This window comes from Pseudophryne corroboree, unplaced genomic scaffold (genome assembly GCF_028390025.1).
Source record: "Pseudophryne corroboree isolate aPseCor3 unplaced genomic scaffold, aPseCor3.hap2 scaffold_184, whole genome shotgun sequence".
In the NCBI taxonomy this organism is placed as follows: domain Eukaryota; kingdom Metazoa; phylum Chordata; class Amphibia; order Anura; family Myobatrachidae; genus Pseudophryne; species Pseudophryne corroboree.
Window position 1 is genome coordinate 1,059,135 of NW_026968477.1, and position 17,969 is coordinate 1,077,103.

The following is a 17,969-nucleotide window of genomic DNA, read 5'->3' on the forward strand; positions in this document are numbered from 1 at the left end:
GATGACTCTGCAGCACCGATTGAGCAAACATGAGTTCCTCCTCAGCCAGGTTATCAAACTTATAGTATTTTGCAAAGGTGTGTGAACCCGACCAAGTAGCAGCTTGACACAGCTGTAGTGCCGAGACCCCTCGGGCAGCCGCCCAAGAAGAGCCCACTTTCCTCGTGGAATGGGCCTTGACCGATTTCAGTAACTGCAATCCAGCCATAGAATGCGCTTGCTGAATCGTGTTACAAATACGGCGTGCAATTGCCTGCTTTGAAGCAGGGGCACCAATATTGTTGGTTGCATACAGGACAAACAGCGCTTCAGTTTTCCTGACTCTAGCCGTCCTGGCCACGTAAATTTTCAAAGCCCTAACCACATCAAGTAACTCGGAATCCTCCAAGTCACGCGTAGCCACAGGCACCACAATAGGTTGGTTCATATGAAAAGATGAGACCACTTTTGGTAGGAATTGAGGACGGGTCTGCAATTCCGCTCTATCCACATGAAATACCAAATATGGGCTTTTATGTGACAAAGCCGCTAATTCCGACACTCGCCTAGCCGAAGCCAAGGCTAATAACATGACCACCTTCCATGTGAGATATTTTAACTCCACTGTTTTAAGTGGTTCAAACCAGTGTAATTTTAGAAAACTTAACACCACGTTAAGGTCCCAAGGTGCCACCGGAGGCACAAAAGGAGGCTGAATATGCAGCACTCCTTTTACAAAAGTCTGAACTTCTGGAAGAGAAGCCAATTCTTTTTGAAAGAAAATGGATAAGGCCGAAATCTGGACCTTAATAGAGCCTAATTTTAGGCCCAAATTCACTCCAGTTTGTAGGAAGTGAAGGAAACGGCCCAGATGGAATTCTTTCGTAGGAGCATTCCTGGCCTCACACCAAGAAACATAATTTCGCCATATACGGTGTAATGTTTTAACGTTACATCCTTCCTAGCCTTTATCAGCGTAGGGATGACCTCAACCGGAATGCTAGGATCCGGCATTCAACCGCCATGCCGTCAAACGCAGCTGCGGTAAGTCTTGGAACAGACAGGGCCCCTGATGCAACAGGTCCTGTCTTAGAGGGAGAGGCCACAGATCTTCTGTGAGCATTTCCTGCAGATCCGGATACCAGGTCCTCCGTGGCCAATCCGGAACAATGAGGATTGTTCTCACTCCTCTTTGTCTTATTATCCTCAACACCTTGGGTATGAGAGGAAGAGGAGGAAATACATAGACCGACTGGAACACCCACGGTGTCACTAGGGCGTCTACAGCTACTGCCTGAGGGTCTCTTGACCTTGCGCAATACCTCTGTAGCTTTTTGTTGAGCCGGGACGGCATCATGTCTATCTGTGGCAGTTCCCACCGACTTGTAATCTGTGCAAAGACTTCCTGATGAAGTCCCCACTCTCCCGGATGTAGGTCGTGTCTGCTGAGGATGTCTGCTTCCCAGTTGTCCACTCCCGGAATGAACACTGCTGACAGTGCGCTTGCGTGATTCTCCACCCAGCAAAGAATTCTGGTGGCTTGTGCCATCGCCACTCTGCTTCTTGTGCCGCCTTGGCGGTTTACATGAGCCACTGCGGTGACGTTGTCTGACTGGATCAGAACCGGTTGGTCGCAAAGTAAGGTCTCCGCTTGACGTAGGGCATTGTATATGGCCCTTAGTTCCAGGATGTTGATGTGAAGACAAGTCTCTTGACTTGACCAAAGACCTTGGAAATTTCTTCCCTGTGTGACTGCTCCCCAACCTTGGAGGCTTGCGTCTGTGGTCACCAGGATCCAGCCCTGAATGCTGAATCTGCGTCCCTCGAGAAGGTGAGCACTCTGCAGCCACCACAAGAGTGATACCCTGACCCTGGGGGACAGGGTGATCAACCAATGCATCTGTAAATGTGACCCGGACCACTTGTCCAGTAGGTCCCATTGGAAAGTCCTCGCATGGAACCTGCCGAATGGAATGGCCTCGTATGATGCCACCATCTTTCCCAGGACTCGAGTGCAGTGATGCACTGACACAAGTTTTGGTTTCAATAGGTTCATGACAAGAGTCATGAGTTCCTGGGCCTTTTCTATCAGGAGATAAACCCTCTTCTGGTCTGTGTCCAGAATCATGCCCAAGAAAGACAGACGAGTAGTAGGAATCAATTGCGACTTCGGGATATTGAGAATCCAGCCGTGTTGCTGTAACACTTTCAGTGAAAGTGATACGCTGTTCAGCAACTGCTCTCTTGATCTCGCTTTTATGAGATCGCCCAAGTACGGGATAATTGTGACACCTTGCTTGCACAGGAGCACCATCATTTCCGCCATTACCTTGGTGAAAATTCTCAGGGCCATGGAGAGACCAAACAGCAACGTCTGAAATTGGCAATGACAGTCCTGTACCGCAAATCTGAGTTACGCCTGATGAGGTGGATAAATGGGGACATGAAGGTATGCATCCTGTACACAAATGCGGACAACAGGTGTCAAGCCGTGTGTTGCCTTTGTCAAGCTGTAATAAGTAGGGATAAGGACGTTAACCACCTCGGAACATCCTCCCTTATACGTCACCTGCAGCGCATTCATCATAAGTCAGTGACAAGTTCAAAAACTTTGGATGACAGTGGAAGCAGTCCACTAACCACTAAATCCCTTCCTCTTGTAACCAAGCTCCTGCAAACCACACCACCAACTCCCTCAGTGTCAATTTCCTCCTTAGACAGGAGAGCCAATAGTCCTGCAGGCCATGTCACTGGCAAGTCTGACGAGTCCTCTCCTGCCTGGGATTCCTCCGATGCATCCTTGAGTGTAACGCCTACTGCTGCTGGCGCTGCTGTTGTTGCTGCTGGGAGTCGATCGTCATCCCAGAGGGGAAGTCGGAAGACCACTTGTACTTCTTCCAGTAAGCAATTGACTGTCCAACAGTCCTTTGCGAGGAAGATGAAATATCACAGCAGTCATCCTGCTGCAAAGCGGATAACTCAGGTCTGGGTGGTGAGAAACGTGGTTCCGGTATCCATCGTTAATTTAGAGGCAACTAGAGACTTGATTGAGGTACTGTGTCCCCGGTACCAAATACCCTCTAGGTTCCATTTCTCTAGGCAGGCGATACCGAAAATGTACACAGACCTCAGAAAAAGAGTCATCAGTGTCCTAAAAAATGCAGTTGTACCCAATGTCCACTTGTCTGTGGTTAAGTGGAGCAGGGCAGACTCAGGACTATATGACTGTGACAGCCCACTGGGTAGATGTATTGCCTCCCGCAGCAAGAACAGCAGCGGCGGCACCAGTAGCAGCATCTCGCAATTGCCAACTCGTTCCTAGGCAGGCTACGCTTTGTATCACCGCTTTCCATAAGAGGCACACAGCTGACAACCTCTTACGGAAACTGAGGAACATCATCGCAGAATGGCTTACCCCAATTGAACTCTCCTGGGGATTTGTGACATCGGACAACGCCACCAATATTGTGCGTGCATTACATCTGGGCAAATTCCAGCACGTCCCATGTTTTGCACATACATTGAACTTGGTGGTGCAGAATTATTTAAAAAACGACAGGGGCGTGCAAGAGATGCTGTCGGTGGCCCGAAGAATTGCGGGCCACTTTCTGCCTTCAGCCACCGCATGCCGAAGACTGGAGCACCACCAAACATTCCTGAACCTGCCCTGCCATCATCTGAAGCAAGAGGTGGTAACGAGGTGGAATTCAACCCTCTATATGCTTCAGAGGATGGAGGAGCAGCAAAAGGCCATTCAAGCCTATACATCTGCCCACGATATAGGCAAAGGAGGGGGAATGCACCTGACTCAAGCGCAGTGGAGAATGATTTCAACGTTGTGCAAGGTTCTGCAACCCTTTGAACTTTCCACACGTGAAGTCAGTTCAGACACTGCCAGCCTGAGTCAGGTCATTCCCCTCATCAGGCTTTTGCAGAAGAAGCTGGAGACATTGAAGGAGGAGCTAAAACAGAGCGATTCAACTAGGCATGTGGGACTTGTGGATGGAGCCCTTAATTTGCTTAACCAGGATTCAATCTGTTGAAATCAGAGCACTACATTTTGGCCGCCGTGCTCGATCCTAGATTTAAAACCTACATTGTATCTCTCTTTCCGGCAGACACAAGTCTGCAGAGGTTCATAGACCTGCTGGTGAGAAAATTGTCAAGTCAAGCGGAACGTGACCCGTCAACAGCTCCTCCTTCACATTCTCCCGCAACTGGGGGTGCGAGGAAAAGGCTAAGAATTCCGAGCCCACCCGCTGGCGGTGATGCAGGGCAGTCTGGAGTGAGTGCTGACATCTGGTCCAGACTGAAGGACCTGGCAACGATTACTGACATGTCGTCTACTGTCACTGCATATGATTCTGTCACCTTTGAAAGAATGGTGGAGAAAAAGAGGCAATTTGGAGGCCCTTGCACAAACTGGCTTTATTCTACCTAAGTTGCCCTCCCTCCAGTGTGTACTCCGAAAGAGTGTTTAGTGCGGCCGCTCACCTTGTCAGCAATCGGCGTACAAGGTTACTTCCAGAAAATGTGGAGAAGATGATGATCATCAAAATTAATTATAATCAATTCCTCCGTGGAGACATTCACCAGCAATTGCCTCCAGAAAGTACACAGGGATCTGAGATGGTGGATTCCAGTGGGGACGAATTAATAATCTGTGAGGAGGGGGATGTACACAGTGAAAGGGGTGAGGAATTGGAGGATGATGAGGTGGACATCTTGCCTCTGTAGAGCCAGTTTGTGCAAGGAGAGATTGATTGATTCTTTTTTGGTGGGGGCCCAAACCAACCAGTCATTTCAGTCAGTCGTGTGGCAGACCCTGTCGCTGAAATGATGGGTTCGTCAATGTTTTTCTTTTCAATCTAAGCCCCTGCAGTTTTCTGTAAGCATCTGCTTCGCTATGATGATCAACAAGTCACAAGGGAAAACACTCAGGGCTGGAGGCGTAGATCTTAGGACCAGCTGCTACAAGCATGGCAGAGGTGTCACTATCACTGGTGACACCCAGAGAGGCGGCGAGGGAGATTGTAATGCAGTGCGCGCAGATAAGCAGCGCAATGGTAAAAAGGAGGCATGGTCTCATAGGTAGGGGCGTGGCCTGAATCACCATTTTGTTGCTGCGGGTATCCCGGGGGTTGGGGGCTGTACCCGGGGACTAGTGTGTGAGTGGTGCTGGCTCCTGCACAGTGACAGAAACTGGGTGTTGCACGTAATGTCACAGTGAAACACCCATATTCTGTCACTGAAGAAGAGCCGGCACTTTGGTGTCACCCCACTTGGCGGGTGACACTCGGGTGTGTGCCGCAACCCCGTTGTGATGCCACTGACCCATGGGAAGCTTTACGTGGCTTACCCATGTGTTAGTAGCCCCAAGCATCTTTTGTGTTAGTCCCTGAAGAAAAACTTAAAATATTGTTTACAATTTTGTAATCAATGGCCTAATTCAGTAAGGATTGCAAATTCTGCTAAGTAACAGAATTTGCAATCCTTTGGTTCGCATGCTGGGGCCACCCATCACAGGGCATGGCCACCCAGCATGCCGCCTCCCTTCTTGACCACGCTGAAATTGCAGTCTCAGTGCAGTACAGCGTGATCATAAAAAATGGGTTAGCCTCCTGTTGGTGCAGACTGTACGTGTGCGCAGGAAGCCGCCACCATTTTTGTGATCGCAACGGCTGCATGTGATGTCATGCAGCCGCTCTGACCACGCCTCCTGTTTCTCCGTTGAAGCCCTGCCCCCGCACCGCTCCATCTCCGACTTTGAAATGGAGTGTTGCTGACCCCCCCCCCCCCCCCCCCGCACCGATTGACAGTCACAGAAAATGCAGGCGCATGCGTATGCTCTTAGCAATTTTTGCAGTTGGATTGCTTATTGTGATTGCAATCCAACCTGAATCAGGCTCTATTACCTATCACAATGCACTGCAGGTAGTACAAAATGGGGTTAATATAGGAGAAAAACCCCCAGAGCTGTGCTCCTTAACTGTCCCTGGTGGCTAGTGGAGCGGCTGCCCAGTAATCAGTGTCCACGCCAGTGCGCACACGGCCCTCCCCCTACTGCCACGCTGGATCACGGTATAGTGTGGGCACAGAAGCCCCTTACCTCCCTTTCATCAGCGGCCTCGTGATCCCGGAGGGCGGTGTGTGTGTGACTGACCTTAGGAAGAAACCGGAGCCTCCGCTGCAGTGACCCAGCAACCAGGGCACGGGAGTATACTGCGCCGCTGGGAGTGATGGAGCTGCAGTAAAGATGTCTATTAGACCTAGCCTGCTGCAGCCCTTGTACATTCTTATAAAAAAAGTTCTTCTTTTCTTGTCAAAATTAATAGCTAAGTATAGGCTGCCTGAGGCAGCCCCCTGTTAAGTGTCCTGCTACTGAAGGCACCAACTACAAACTGAGCTCCCTGTTCATGGAAGCGAGGTTATAGAGCAGGGGGCGCTGAGCATCTTGGGAACAGTCAAAAGCTTTGAGCCTGTTGGTGCCTCAGATCAAGATCCTACTCTACACCCCAATGTGAATCCTTGTGGAGTCCAGTGTACCCCACAGAAGAAATGAATGTGTCACACCCATTGGCAGCAACATTAGAATAGCTGCTGATGGGCACAATTGAGAAAGGAAGGGGGGAAAACATTTGAATCCAGCACATATATGTAATTTGAATATGTAATTTGTACCTTCCTACTTTAAAATGTAATGGATGAACCTCACCCTGTGAGAACTATCTTCATGATCAAGAGATCTCATATGCAAGATAAGTATGTGTTGGCAGAGGCGCTCACTGGGCAGAGATGCTGATCGCATCTCTGGCATGTGCCGGTGCACTGCGGCACCAGCACACACACACACACACACACACTTCAGACCTGATCTCCTGTTGTGTGAATATGCACAGCAGAGATCAGGTCTGAATTAGGCCCTATATACAGCTGTCAGTAAGGCAGGGATCTGCTGCTGCCAGTGAGGCAGGGATGTGCTGCTGTCAGTGAAGCAGTGATCTGCTGCTGCCAGTGAGGCAGGGATCTGCTGCTGCCAGTGAGGCAGGGATGTGCTGCTATAAGTGAGGCAGGTATGTGCTGCTGTCAATGAGGCAGGGATGTGCTGCTGTCAGTGAAGCAGGGATGTGCTGCTGTCAGCGAGGCAGTGATCTGCTGCCCACTATCTCCCTATCACCCCTGCCTGAGTCACACACTTTCCCTGTCACCCCTGCCTCAGTTACCCACTATCTCCCAGTCACCGCTGCCTCAGTTAACCAATATACCTGCGACCCCTGCCTCAGTCACCCACTATACCAGTCACCACTGCTTTAGTCACCCACTATCTCTGTCACCCCTGCCTCAGTCAACCACTATCTCCATATCACCCCTACCTCAGTCACCCACTATCCCTGTCACCTCTGCCTCAGTCACCCACTGTCACCCTATCACCCCTGCCTCAGTCACCCACTATCCCTGTCACCCCTGCCTCAGTCTCCTACTGTCCCTGTCACCCCTGCCACAGTCATCCACTATATCCCTATCACCCCTGCCTTAGTCACTGACTATCTCCCAGTCACCCCGGCCTCAGTCACCCACTATCTCCCAGTCATACATGCTTCAGTCACCCACTATCTCCCAGTCATCCCTGCCTCAGTCACCTACTGACACCAGTGCAGACATTTCTGCTGCGGCCTCTCCACTCTCCAGCGTGAACGTACTGTTGACTGAGGAAATCCGCTTCCCAGTTGAGGACTCCGGGAATGAACACTGCCGATATTGCTGGCAGATGACGTTCTACCCAACTGAGGATTTTTGATACTTCCAGCTTTGCCATGCAATTTCGAGTGCCGCCTTGATGATTTGTGTACACTACCGTGGTGTCGTTGTCCGATTGTACTTGAACAGGCCTGTTCTGTACTAGAGGCAGGGCCAGTGTCAATGAATTGAACACTGCCCGCAATTCCAGAATGTTTATCGGGAGGAGAGATTCCTCCCTGGTCCACCGATGGTGAAGGGTCGTCATCACGGCCATGACCTTGGTGAATTTCCGAGGTGCCGTGGCCAAACCAGAAGGCAGGACCTGAAATCCAAAAACTAATCAGGCACAACACTGCTTAGCTTCCAACATCAGATGAGATTGGACATATCCAGTGTGATGCGGCTGTAGATGATTTTTGCTGTTTCTAACTTCTACTTCTAACTACTGGTACATCAATGAATAAGTTTCAAAATATAATGCATCAAGAGAACGGTGTTGGTAGTATAAAACTACCTACAGCACCTGGTATTCCCAGGTGGTCTCACATCCAAGAACAAACCAGGCCTAAAATCAGGTGATATTGGGCATATACAGTGTGGTGTGGCTGTAGATGAGCTTAGTGGTTTCTGTTAGAGTTCTTCTACTTCTAACTACTCGTACATAAATGAGTAAGCAGCCGATTTATTAAACCTGGTGAAATGATAATTTGCATGGTGATAAAGTACCAGCCAATCAGCTCCTAATTGCCATGTCACAGGCTGGGTTTGAAAAATGACAGTTAGGAGCTGACTGGCTGGTACTTTATCACCTTGCACTTTATCAGTTCACCAGGCTTAATAGATCTGCCCCAATGTTTCAAAATGGAATGCATCAAGAGAACGGTGTTGGTAGTATAAAACTACCTACAACACCTGGTATTCCCAGGTGGTCTCACATCCAAGAACAAACCAGGCCTAAAATCAGGTGATATTGGGCATATACAGTGTGGTGTGGCTGTAGATGAGCTTAGTGGTTTCTGTTAGAGTTCTTCTACTTCTAACTACTCGTACATAAATGAGTAAGCAGCCGATTTATTAAACCTGGTGAAATGATAATTTGCATGGTGATAAAGTACCAGCCAATCAGCTCCTAATTGCCATGTCACAGGCTGGGTTTGAAAAATGACAGTTAGGAGCTGACTGGCTGGTACTTTATCACCTTGCACTTTATCAGTTCACCAGGCTTAATAGATCTGCCCCAATGTTTCAAAATGGAATGCATCAAGAGAACAGTGTTAGTATTGTAAAAATACACACAGCTCCTGGTATTTCCTTGTGGTCTCCCATCCAAGGCCCTCATTCCGAGTTGTTCGCTCTGTATTTTTCATCGCATCGCAGTGAAAATCCGCTTAGTACGCATGCGCAATGTTCGCACTGCGACTGCGCCAAGTAACTTTACTATGAAGAAAGTATTTTTACTCACGGCTTTTTCTTCGCTCCGGCGATCGTAATGTGATTGACAGGAAATGGGTGTTACTGGGCGGAAACACGGCGTTTCAGGGGCGTGTGGCTGAAAACGCTACCGTTTCCGGAAAAAACGCAGGAGTGGCCGGGGAAACGGTGGGAGTGCCTGGGCGAACGCTGGGTGTGTTTGTGACGTCAACCAGGAATGACAAGCACTGAACTGATCGCACAGGCAGAGTAAGTCTGGAGCTACTCTGAAACTGCTAAGTAGTTAGTAATCGCAATATTGCGAATACATCGGTCACAATTTTAAGAAGCTAAGATTCACTCCCAGTAGGCGGCGGCTTAGCGTGTGTAACTCTGCTAAATTCGCCTTGCGACCGATCAACTCGGAATGAGGGCCCAAGTACTAAAAGCAGGACCAACACTGCTCAGCTTCCATGATCAGGAGAGATTGGGCAAATCCAGTGTGCTGTGGCTGTAGATGAGCTGGTGGTTTCTGTTACAGCTCTTCTACTTCTAACTTCTGGTACATAAAAGAATACATGTAAAAATTAAATGTACCAAGAAAATGGTGTTGGTAGTTTAAAAACACCTAAAGAATCTGATACTACCAAGCAGTCTCCCATCCATGTATTAACAAAGTCCAATACTGCTTTGCTTCAAAAATCAAATGAGATTGGGCATATCCAGTGTGGTGTGGCTTTAGATAAGCTTTGTGGTTTCTGTTAGAGCTCTTCTACTTCTAACTACTGGTACATTAATGAATATGTATAAGGTTGTAGTTTATCCAATATGCCTTTACTACCTTACCTTTCAACCCCCCCTCCCTCCCCTCTTCTCCTTATAGCTTCCTTAGTTCTCTCCTCCTCGTGTGTGCGTTATTTGTTTTCTCATACGTCCTAGAGGATGCTGGGGTCACATTAAGAACCATGGGGTATAGACGGGATCCGCAGGAGACATGGGCACTTTAAGACTTTCAAAGGGTGTGAACTGTCTCCTCCCTCTATGCCCCTCCTCCAGACTCCAGTTTTAGTATTGTGCGCAGTGATACTGGATGCACTACAGGGGAGCTCTACTGAGTTTCTCTGAAAAGACTTGTTAGTTTTTTTTATTTTCAGGGAGGCTGCTGGCAACAGTCTCCCTGCTTCGTGGGACTTAGGGGAGAGAAGTATGACCAACTTCTAGTGAGTTCAATGGCTCTGCTTCAGGCTGACAGGACACCATTAGCTCCTGAGGGTGCTGATCGCTGGGTACGCCTAGATGCACACTCCCGCAGCCTGCCGTCACCCCCTTACAGAGCCAGAAGACAGGTGAGTAGCAGAAGAACAGAAGACTTCTTCTTCAGTGACGGCATTCTGAGGTACCGAGCAGCGAGCGGAACGCTGCGCGCCATGCTCCCACACAAACACAGGCACTGCAGGGTGCAGGGCACGGGGGGGGGGGGCACCCTGGGCAGCATACATTCCTCACAAAAGGCTGGAAAAAGTGGACATTAGTGCCTGGGCACTGTCCTTACCCCGCTAGCGTAATTAATTATTTCTGAGCGGGACAGATACGCGCCATTACAGCGGCGGGGCTTCTTCCTCACCTCACCAGAACATCTTTAGAGCATTACAAGTCTATCACTATAGAGTTTATTATTTCCCAGACGGTGTACTTTTGGCGCTGGATTGTGAGCTGAAAAATCCTCTGTGTCCCTCTGACAGATTTACTGACGGTCTGTCCCCCATAAGCCGGTGTGTCTGTGGGTACTTGGTATATGTGTGTCAACATGTCGGTGGCTGAATGTTTTTCCCAAGAGGAAACTATGGCCCTCATTCCGAGTCGTTCGCTCGGTATTTTTCATCGCATCGCAGTGAAATTCCGCTTAGTGCGCATGCGCAATATTCACACTGCGACTGCGCCAAGTATCTTTGCTATGAAGATAGTATTTTTACTCACGGCTTTTTCATCGCTCCGGCGATCGTAATGTGATTGACAGGAAATGGGTGTTACTGGGCGGAAACATGGCGTTTTATGGGCGTGTGGCTGAAAACGCTACCGTTTCCGGAAAAAACGCAGGAGTGGCCGGAGAAACGGGGGAGTGGTTGGGCGAACGCTGGGTGTGTTTGTGACGTCAAACCAGGAACGACAAGCACTGAACTGATCGCACAGGCAGAGTAAGTGTGGAGCTACTCTAAAACTGCTAAGTAGTTTGTGATCGCAATATTGCGAATACATCGGTCGCAATTTTAAGATGCTAAGATACACTCCCAGTAGGCGGCGGCTTAGCGTGTGTAACTCTGCTAAATTCGCCTTGCGACCGATCAACTCGGAATGAGGGCCTATATTAGGAATGCAGACATATGATGGTGGCCCTGTTGGCACCACCAATAACTGACTGGGTAAATGTTTCAGTAATATCAGAGTAAGGTTGGATAAATCTGTGTCCCAGACACAGACGTAGAGAATAGATGTGATATTCATGGCTATGTTTCTTTTCCCTCAGGCCCCGCTGGGTCGCAAAAATGTTATTTTGCCCAGTTACTACACACTGATACTGACACGGATACTGATACTTATGTCGACCATAATGTTTCCTGATTAGATCCAATATTGGCAAGGAGCATTCAGTACATGATTGTGGATATTAAGGACATATTAAAATCACTGAAGACCCTGCTGTTCCTGACAAAGGGGTCTATATGTATGTATATATAGATATATAATGAAAGCTGATGTAACGTTCCTCCATCTCTGTTTGAGAAAGTCTGGGCCAGCTCGACAAGATGGTTTCAAATCCCCAAAAGGATTCTGGTTGTTTATTCATTTCCCGCCGCGGACAGAATAAAGTGGGAGTCACCCCCTGTTCTGCACGGGGCCCTGTCACAAATCCAGCGGATCGTATGCAGGAAGCTACATTATTTCTAGTTATGTAACCACGGGTACATTACTTAGACCTGCCATTACATGTGCATGGGTGAGTAGTAGTATTCAAGAATTGGTCGAATACCTTGTCATCCGATATAGATACCCTGGAGAGATGGGATACTCCTTACATTGTATCATATCAAGGACACTGCAGCATACTTACGTGAGACTGCAAGGGATATAGGACTCTTGAGTTCACGGGCCAATTTCATGGCAGTGTCGGATAGGAGGGCATTGTGGATTCACCAAGAGAATGCTGATGCTGACTCCAAGAAGAAAGGGAGTCTCTTCCCTATGAAGGTGAAGCCTTGTTTGGTGACTGCCTAGTTAATTTGATCTCGGCAGCTCCCGCAGGTAAGTCAACCTTCTTGCCCTATGTTCCGTCCCAACGGATGAAGACGCATCATTATCTGATGCAGTCATTTCGGCCCAATAGATATGCAAGAAGTTAAGATTCCCCTTTCTTTGCAGGTAGAGGAAGGAGAAGAGAGAAGAGGTCTGCATCCTCTTCAAGATCGCAGGAGCAGAGATCATCCTCTGCTTCTGCCAAATCCACTGCATGACGTTGGGGCTCTCTTGCAGGAGCCCGCACCAGTGGGGGCACGTCTAAAACTCTTCAGTCAGTTCTGGATTCATTCGGACATGGACTCGTGTGTTTTACAAATAGTGTCCCAAGGGTACAAACTGGGGTTTCAAGATGTTCCCCCTCACCGATTGTTCAAACATTAAGTTACTGTGCTATTCCTGGGTTATATAGCGCTGGGGTATGTGCTGGCATACTCTCTCTCTGTCTCTCCAAAGGGCCTTGTGGGGGAAATGTCTTCAGTAAAAGTATTCCCTGTGTGTGTGGTGTGTCGGTACGCGTGTGTCGACATGTCTGAGGAAGAAGGCTATATTAGAGAGGAGAGGGAGCAAATGAACGTGGTGTCTCCGCCGATACCTGATTGGATGGATATGTGGAATGTTTTAAATGCTAGTGTAAACTCATTGCACAAAAGATTAGACAAGGCAGAAGCTTTGGGACAGTCAGGGTCTCAACCAATGCCTAATCCTATGTCGCAGGGACTGTCAGGGTCTCATAAGCGCCCACTATCCAGATTGTTGACACAGATACCGACACGGATTCTGACTCCAGTGGCGATTACGATGATGCAAAGTTACAGCCAAAATTGGCAAAATACATTTGATATATGATTATGGCAATAAAAGATGTTTTGCACATCACAGAGGAGCCCCCTATCCCTGACAAGAGGGTACATATGTACAAGGGAAAGAAGCCTGAGGTAACCTTTCCCCCCTCACACGAGCTGAACGAGTTATGTGAAAAAGCTTGGGAATCTCCTGCAGATTTCCAAAAGGATTCCCCTTTCCCATCAACGGATAGGTTACGATGGGAATCCTCCCCTTGGGTGGACAAAGCATTAACACGCTTATCCAAGAAGGTAGCCCTCCCGTCCCAGGATACAGCTACCCTCAAAGAATCTGCTGACCGCAAATAGGAGATTACCCTGAAGTCCATTTATACACATTCAGGTACCTTACTCAGACCGGCAATTGCGTCGGCCTGGGTGTGTAGTTCTGTAGCGGCATGGACGGATACCCTAGATAAGGCTACTATTTTATTGCCCCTGGGGCATATAAGAGATGCTGTCCTATATATGTGTGTATGCAAACTACAGGTGGTGCTGCAGGGCTCACACCCTTTTACTTGTCTTGTAGAGCAACTCTGGAGCTGTTAGTGGGTCCAGCTGCTGCAAGAAATCAGCTTGAATGCTTCAGGGGCTTGGGCATGGCCAACATGAGCCCCACACTGATGGGGGTGTATAAAGCGATCTAGGGGTCATCCAAGCGCAACCCCACAAAGGCCGCCATGCCCTGCGTGACCATTTTCTCTTTTCATATGCAGACGAGGGTTGCAGCCAACTATGCCCCTTGCTTGGATGACATCACCGTATGCAAATCCGTCTGCTGCAGACCTTTCCCCAGGAATGCTTGTACTAGTTGTTGCATATGGTTTGATGTTTGAGGGTGCTTCAGTATTAGGCAGCCTTCCGCCCTCTCATGTTCATCTGAAAATATGTGGTCTCCCTGCAGTTCCCTTGTGCTTCCTCAGTTGAATCTCCTTAACTTGACGGGTGTGTGCCCGAGCAGCCGCCCTCCACAGCCCTATCCCAGCACATGCTTTTCTTGCGTATGAGATCTCTTGATCATGAAGATAGTTCTCACAGGGTGAGGTTCATCCATTACATTTTAAAGTAGGAAGGTACAAATTACATATTCAAATTACATATATGTGCTGGATTCAAATGTTTTCCCCCCTTCCTTTCTCAATTGTGCCCATCAGCAGCTATTCTAATGTTGCTGCCAATGGGTGTGACACATTCATTTCTTCTGTGGGGTACACTGGACTCCACAAGGATTCACATTGGGGTGTAGAGTAGGATCTTGATCTGAGGCACCAACAGGCTCAAAGCTTTTGACTGTTCCCAAGATGCTCAGCGCCCCCTCCTCTATAACCTCGCTTTCATGAACAGGGAGCACAGTTTGTAGTTGGTGCCTTCAGTAGCAGGCCACTTAAGAGGGGGCTGCCTCAGGCAGCCTATTCTTAGCTATTAATTTTGACAAGAAAAGAAGAACTTTTTTTTATAAGAATCTACAAGGGCTGCAGCAGGCTAGGTCTAATAGACATCTTTACTGCAGCTCCATCACTCCCAGCGGCGCAGTATACTCCCGCGCCCTGGTTGCTGGGTCACTGCAGCGGAGGCTCCGGTTTCTTCCTAAGGTCAGTCACACACACACCGCCCTCCGGGATCACGAGGCCGCTGATGAAAGGGAGGTAAGGGACTTCTGTGCCCACACTATACCGTGATCCAGCGTGGCTGTAGGGGGCGGGCCATGTGCGCACTGGCGTGGACACTGATTACTGGGCAGCTGCTCCACTAGCCACCAGGGACAGTTAAGGAGCACAGCTCTGGGGGGTTTTCTCTTATATTAACCCCATTTTGTACTACCCGCAGTGCATTGTGATAGGTAATAGAGCCTGATTCAGGTTGGATTGCAATCGCAATAAGCAGTCCAACTGCAAAAATTGCTAAGAGCATACGCATGCGCCTGCATTTTCTGCGGCACCCCGCAGTTAATGCGATCGCCTCTGACTGTCAATCGGTGCTGGGGGGGGGGGGGGGGTCAGCAACACTCCATTTCCAAGTCAGAGATGGAGCGGTGCGTGGGCAGGGCTTCAAAATGGGGTCGGCAACGGAGAAACAGGAGGCGTGGTCAGAGCGGTTGCATGACATCACATGCAGCAGCTGCGATCACAAAAATGGTGGCGGCTTCCTGCGCACACATACAGTCTGCACCAACAGGAGGCTAACCCATTTTTTATGATCACGCTGAACTGCACTGCGACTGCAATTTCAGCGTGGTCAAGAATGGAGGCGGCATGCTGGGTGGCCCCAGCATGCGAACCAAAGGATTGCAAATTCTGTTACTTAGCAGAATTTGCAATCCTTACTGAATTAGGCCCATTGATTACAAAATTTATTTGTAAATATTTGAAGTTTTTCTTCAGGGACTAACACAAAAGATGCTTGGGGCTACTAACACATGGGTAAGCCACGTAAAGCTTCCCATGGGTCAGTGGCATCACAACGGGGTTGCGGCCCACACCCGAGTGTCACCCGCCAAGGGGGGTGACACCAAAGTGCCGGCTCCTCTTCAGTGACAGAATATGGGTGTTTCACTGTGACATTACGTGCAACACCCAGTTTCTGTCACTGTGCAGGAGCCAGCACCACTCACACACTAGTCCCCGGGTGCAGCACTCAACCCCCGGGATACCCGGAGCAACAAAATGGAGATTCAGGCCAACAGGCCACACCCCTACCTATGAGACCATGCCTCCATTTTACCATTGCGCTGCTTATCTGCGCGCACTGCATTACAATCTCCCTCGCTGCCTCTCTGGGTGTCACCAATGATAGTGACACCTTTGCCATGCTTGTAGCAGCTGGTCCTAAGATCTACGCCTCCAGCCCTGAGTATTTGCCCTTGTGACTTGTTGATCATCATAGCGAAGCAGATTCTTACAGAAAACTGCAGGGGCTTAGATTGAAAAGAAAAACATTGACGAACCCATCATTTCAGCAACAGGGTCTGCCACACGGCTGACTGAAATGACTGGTTGGTTTGGACCCCCACCAAAAAAGAAGCAATCAATCTCTCCTTGCACAAACTGGCTCTACAGAGGCAAGATGTCCACCTCATCATCCTCCGATTCCTCACCCCTTTCACTGTGTACATCGCCCTCCTCACAGATTATTAATTCGTCCCCACTGGAATCCACCATCTCAGATCCCTGTGTACTTTCTGGAGGCAATTGCTGGTGAATGTCTCCAAGGAGGAATTGATTATAATTCATTTTGATGATCATCATCTTCTCCACATTTTCTGGAAGTAACCTCGTACGCCGATTGCTGACAAGGTGAGCGGCTGCACTAAACACTCTTTTGGAGTACACACTGGAGGGAGGGCAACTTAGGTAGAATAAAGCCAGTTTGTGCAAGGGCCTCCAAATTGCCTCTTTTTCCTGCCAGTATACATACGGACTGTCTGACGTGCCTACCTGGATGCGGTCACTCATATAATCCTCCACCATTCTTTCAAAGGTGACAGAATCATATGCAGTGACAGTAGACGACATGTCAGTAATCGTTGCCAGGTCCTTCAGTCCGGACCAGATGTCAGCACTCACTCCAGACTGCCCTGCATCACCGCCAGCGGGTGGGCTCGGAATTCTTAGCCTTTTCCTCGCACCCCCAGTTGCGGGAGAATGTGAAGGAGGAGCTGTTGACGGGTCACGTTCCGCTTGACTTGACAATTTTCTCACCAGCAGGTCTTTGAACCTCTGCAGACTTGTGTCTGCAGGAAAGAGAGATACAATGTAGGTTTTAAATCTAGGATCGAGCACAGTGGCCAAAATTTATTGCTCTGATTTCAACAGATTGAATCCTGGTTAAGCGAATTAAGGGCTCCATCCACAAGTCCCACATGCCTAGCGGAATCGCTCTGTTTTAGCTCCTCCTTCAATGTCTCCAGCTTCTTCTGCAAAAGCCTGATGAGGGGAATAACCTGACTCAGGCTGGCAGTGTCTGAACTGACTTCACGTGTGGCAAGTTCAAAGGATTGCAGAACCTTGCACAACGTTGAAATCATTCTCCACTGCGCTTGAGTCAGGTGCATTCCCCCTCCTTTGCCTATATCGTGGGTAGATGTATAGGCTTGAATGGCATTTTGCTGCTCCTCCATCCTCTGAAGCATATAGAGGGTTGAATTCCACCTCGTTACCACCTCTTGCTTCAGAGGATGGCAGGGCAGGTTCAGGAATGTTTGGTGGTGCTCCAGTCTTCGGCACGCGGTGGCTGAATGCAGAAAGTGGCCCGCAATTCTTCGGGCCACCGACAGCATCTCTTGCATGCCCCTGTCGTTTTTTAAATAATTCTGCACCACCAAATTCAATGTATGTGCAAAACATGGGACGTGCTGGAATTTGCCCAGATGTAATGCACGCACAATATTGGTGGCGTTGTCCGATGTCACAAATCCCCAGGATAGTCAAATTGGGGTAAGCCATTCTGCGATGATGTTCCTCAGTTTCCGGAAGAGGTTGTCAGCTGTGTGCCTCTTATGGAAAGCGGTGATACAAAGCGTAGCCTGCCTAGGAACGAGTTGGCATTTGCGAGATGCTGCTACTGGTGCCGCCGCTGCTGTTCTTGCTGCGGGAGGCAATACATCTACCCAGTGGGCTGTCACAGTCATATAGTCCTGAGTCTGCCCTGCTCCACTTAACCACGGACATGTGGACTAGTGGACATTGGGTACAACTGCATTTTTTA